This window comes from Corvus hawaiiensis, chromosome 6, assembly GCF_020740725.1.
Source record: "Corvus hawaiiensis isolate bCorHaw1 chromosome 6, bCorHaw1.pri.cur, whole genome shotgun sequence".
Lineage (NCBI taxonomy): Eukaryota > Metazoa > Chordata > Aves > Passeriformes > Corvidae > Corvus > Corvus hawaiiensis.
In genome coordinates this window covers 17691042-17696312 of record NC_063218.1, presented here as the reverse complement: position 1 = coordinate 17696312, position 5271 = coordinate 17691042, and positions in this window count along the sequence as shown.

Below are 5271 nucleotides of genomic sequence, written 5' to 3'. Positions count from 1 at the left end.
TTGGTACTTTCCTCCTGACAAGGTACATCGTAACCTACTCAAAAAAGAATGGAAGGATTTGGAACATGTCTAAATTGTTTTGTTTAGTTCATACACCCAGTGAAAATCCAGGCCACCTGCCATTCACAGCAATGTGAACACTGTCATTCAGTTAAAAATGGGTAATACAACCTGCAAGCAGAATGTTATGGAATGGTTAAGCAAGTGACAGAGACAAATAGGTGAGTTGAAAGATGAGTAGTGTAACTGTGCAGTCCTTTGGGGGTTAAGTTTCAGATTTTCTATTACTCACAACTAGAAGTACAGCTCTGTGCTGAGAAAACCATTCTTATTCCAAGCTTTTGCTCTTAAGACATGCACAAGAAACCTGTAGACATAAGAACAGACTACAACAGCAGGTCATATTATGGGCTGGCATAATAAATGGCATAGCTCCTTTGGCTTTGGCAGCTTCCAGGAAGCATCTATAACTTCGTCTGAGCAAGGAGATTTTCTACTACTACAACACTCTCCATTGTCTGTGAACAGTGCTGGGTAGGGCCAGGTTATGAGATCCAATAACAAATAATGCAGAATTTTGGAGAAAGAAGCTGGCTGACCACAACTGGGAAGCCATTTAGGTATTTAAACATGTCTGGTGCCGCTTTAAAATCCTTTAGGATTTCACAAGATAATGATCAATATGACTCAGGTGATCTGTATCTTTTTGGAAAGGATGCAAAGGAAGGAAGGAAAGGTCTCAGCTCATTTAACTACAACAGCACTCAATAGCTGCTACTGGGAACCCAAACCCCACTGCTGACCTTTCATGCAAAAGAAAGAAGAATCTTCCTGAGTGCTCAGAAGCAGCAGCTCAGCAAAAGCATGCAAACACAAGTGGTGGAAATGATATGTAGAAGGAATAAAATCAATAATAAGGTGAAAAAATGAAGATTGGGAGTAAGAGGAAATAAGAGAGCTGGCTTGGGGAAGGAAGGAATAGCATGAGGCAGATCTTCCCTTTCTGGTGTGTATATACTACCACTACAAAATCTGCTCCAGAGAAGAACACAGCCTAGCACTGACAGGGAGCTGCTTGTACTGTTGCTCCTGATATCAGAGGTTAGCAAATCAAGGGAGGTGAGGGGCAGAGTATAAGGAAATGAAGCAGCGGCAGGGAATGAGATATGGCTGGAGAATGAGAAATAAGAGGTTTAAGTCCATCCCATTTTGTACAGATTGTAGTGGGAGCATGGTGTTTTCTGATGATATGAGCCAGTACTCAGCAATCTGGCCTGATGGATACCAGCCCATGCACCTGAGGAAAAAACCCCAGGCTGACCTTCCCCTTGTGTTTGTTCCTACAATTCCTATTCCTTGTATGCATTCTCTTCATTACTTTCCAGGCAGCAAAATGAAGGCGGATGACACTTTTGAAATTGTTTTTAAACCGAGATGTCCTCCTTTAATTCTGTTGGTTTTAAGGATTGGGATTTATTTATGGATTTAGACAGAGATGCTCCAACACCATACTACAAGACCTTGGTGATTCATACAAATGGCTGAAAGACTCACTAAGAAGGAAGGCAACCAAACGTGCCAATGACAGCAAGAATCAAACACCATGAAATATTACCTCAGATATATACCAGAGTTTCAGCTGTATCATCACGAAGGTCTTCAAAGGCTACTGCAATATCCAAAATGCCTTAAAAATATTTTGACTTTGTTTTTCTTAAAATTAGGGCATCTCTTATACTGCTGTCTATGAGTGAGAAATTGTAAGCCAGTTTGATCAGGGTGATCAGAAACAATGATTAACAATTTTACCACAGTATTTCAGAGACTAAGAAATGAGAGTGAAATCCTGATCCTAGTGAAACCAATATTCTCAAGAGCCAAAGGGGTCAGCTCTTCACTCTCTAAATTTTGTATCATCTGGATAGATAATTTTTAATATGACTGCATAAATCATGTGACCGGACTGGTCTCATAGCAAAAAGTATTTATATTAGTAGCTGTTTCAAGAGTTTGCCATGAGTAAGTGTGCCAAAGGACATGCACAATTGTTCTGCAATAGCAAAGCTTTTATAATGACCCATTTTCTATTAAGCAATTGTAGAATATTTTAACCCCTTTCTGTTTGTTTGTTTTGCACATAATTTTTTTCCAAACTTATTCGAAACCAGTCCCAGGACTTCAGCAATGTACAGTTAATTGCTGTGACTGAATTTTTAACCTGGTGAAAAGCTTTCAAAGAGCTGGTCTTTACCAGTGATCCCAGTAGGATGGGCATCCCTGTCGATACTCTGCCCTCTGATACAGGATAGCACTTCTACTCCAGATTTTTCCCAATGGATCATCCTCTTGAGTTCTTCTGAGGTCTAGCTCACCCAGATGCTCAGTTCCTACTTGTTGTTCTCAGTTGCTTGTAATAAAATGAGTTCATTTCTTAAAAACTGTCTTTTGCTGCAGGATATTAATGTCTCTTCTTCTGGCATTGCTGGTTCTAAGTGATAAACAAAGGCTGCCACCCAAAACAAGAGTAAATTGGAAGGGCACAGCTATGAGAAACTAGCCAGAATAAATCCTTCTGGAAATGTCCTAATGACAGTTACACCTCTCTCCCACCAGGAAAAAAACTAAGGTGGGCAGCAAAGCACTCTTAGGGCTTGAATGCAAGCAGACAGATAAGCTGCAGTGCAAATGCACACCAACTGCCAGGACATAAAACTGCTCTAGAAAAAACTTCCAGCAGCAAAAAGTCTACCAGCAGGGGAAGATCATTTGTAAGGTTTAGTTAGAACAAGGCAAGAGTAAACACTGTGTGCATTCCCCTGGCTTTCTGAGACAGAAGAGGTTTTCCTCAGGCCACCAACTCCTCCTTTGGGAAACATGGGCAAAATATTTCAGAAGTCCTGTCTAAACACATGTAGTGAAGGGTGTAGAAAGTAATACTATAATCTATTGAGTCAAATGTGGGTCACAACAACGATGTTTATTCATCTTCCTCAATAACAGGGAAGTTTAATCATCTTCCTTAGCAATTCTATACATAAATACGTAAATAAAAGGGATCCTGGAGAGATCACACATGCTAAGAACTGCAAAAGCAAACTATTTTCTTTCACTTAACTAGCCAGGCAAATGGGTGGGGCTCTACTTCTATGGTTTTGCTTCATATTCTGCTACCAATTGCTGTTGAATTAGAAACCCTCTTCTTCAAAGGACATCTCGTTTGGAAAAGAGTTTCCCTTCCTCCCCACTGCAGTTTCTGCATGCCCAGGGACATTTACCTGCTATGAACAGGTTTTGTTACACAGGAGGCTGCCAGCTGTCTCTCTGGACAGTACCATCCCACCTTCCTGCAGTTTTGAATTAAAAGAGATGGGGTTGGATTGCATCAGGATACCTTTTATCCCCTAGTAACCCAGACTGTCCTGCTTATAGACACTTTCTTCTGCGGAATAAAAGTAATTTCATTGAGGGTTATTTCAAGAGGATTAGGGAAACTGGGAAATTAAAATCAAGAAATAGTCTGGGGAAAGCATCTGAGCTGGAGCAGTGCAGAGAGGTGGTGGCTGGCACGGGGACAGTTAGGACACATGCCATAGAGGATACCCATCTTCAGCCAGAAGCCAGTGCACAGTCTTCCCATGGAGCACCCAGTGCCAGAGAAAGAGGCCAAGGCTGCCTTTTCCACACAAGGTCACTGCAGTCAGAGGAGGAAATGAACAATTCTGTGCCATGTGGCAACTGGTTTTGCTCTGCAGACCTGCAATCTCAGTGTTCTTCCTACACAAATCCACTCTGTGCCAGAAGAAAAGGGACTTGTTCTTGTACAACCTCCTGGCTCTGTGGTGCTGTACAGGGGAGGAATCCTTTCCCTCCTAATTAATTTTTCAGATCCCAGTAAGGACCACATTCCAACATCAAGACCAGCAGAAAAATGTAAAATCTCTTATGATGGAAAGAGAGGAAAGACTTTCCCAACACATGGGCTAGTCATGCAATTTATTCACTTACTCCAAACAATTTAAAAAAATCCCTTGTGCAAAGTTAAGAAGAGGGAACCAGACAAGTAGAAAGACTTTCAGATTTTTCTTTTCCCACTGTAGAGTCAGAGAAATAAAAGAGGATATTTGTGAAAAGCCACCATGAGCCTGCAGTCTGATAAACAACAATAACCTTTTTCTTGACACTAATTCCTTTATTATATTTTTAGAAGAATTTAAAAGCCACTTATTTTTGAAAACTGTGATTTCAGGAAAAAGTATAATTTTCACATTTCCTCTGATGTGTTATATGCCCTGCTGTGTTATGACATTTCAAGTTTCATCAAGTCACATTAATTTACATTCTCACATGTTTTCTCAGTGGAACCTGCTCTTTGGGTCTATTTTCATTTATTGCTTGATCACTTTAATGTATTTGTTTTACTGAATACTCAGGCCATATTAACTGATCTTTCCATACCCCATGCTTGCAATTCGTTAGCAGTCATTTCTCTTCTCTGCATGAAGAAAGGAAAAAAGGAATGAGAGAGAGAGAAAATGAGAGAAAGACAAAGACTTGGAAAGAAAGCAAACAGCAGTTTAGTACACAGCTTGGGATGTAGCCTGCTCTGTTGCTTGGGCTTTGGTTATGAGCAAATTTTATCTGGTGTGACCAACATAAATTAGCAATACAGTGAAATAGATCCCATACAATAAATGCAGCTAACTGGTTGTAAGCTGCCCATTATGTCAACCTCCTCAACTTTGGTAAGCCTGTTCACAGCAGTAAATCTGTGTTAGAGATTTGCTTTGGTACTTAGTAAAGCAGACTGTTGGATCCCATCATGCAGAAAGCCAACCAATTTTCCAGTCTTGCGCAATGATGATGGGAGAGCTGGGCATCAAGTCCCATTTGTGGGTTTGTTCCTTGCAGCAGTATTTTGATTGCCCATGCTTCAGCATGAGCTTGAGAAGTTGCCTGAATTCCCAAATTAGAGCCCTCTAAATTCGTTTTGTTCAGAGTGGCCAGCACAGCTGAAGTACAGTATTCCCAGTCTTTGCTTCCTGGCATAGATACAGGTCAAATGATGAGACACTGAGGGAATCAGTCCATTTTGTCCACCCTTTCCCTATATTTATTAATTTAATAACTGAATGAACCATGGTGTTTCTCCCCACCCTTGCCACCCTCTGCTTGCAAGTGGCACATGAATACAAAATGAGAGAACTTAATTGGAAAACTTTGCAACTTCCCAGGAAATTCCCATTCCCTCTGCAATATTAGGATACTTGATGA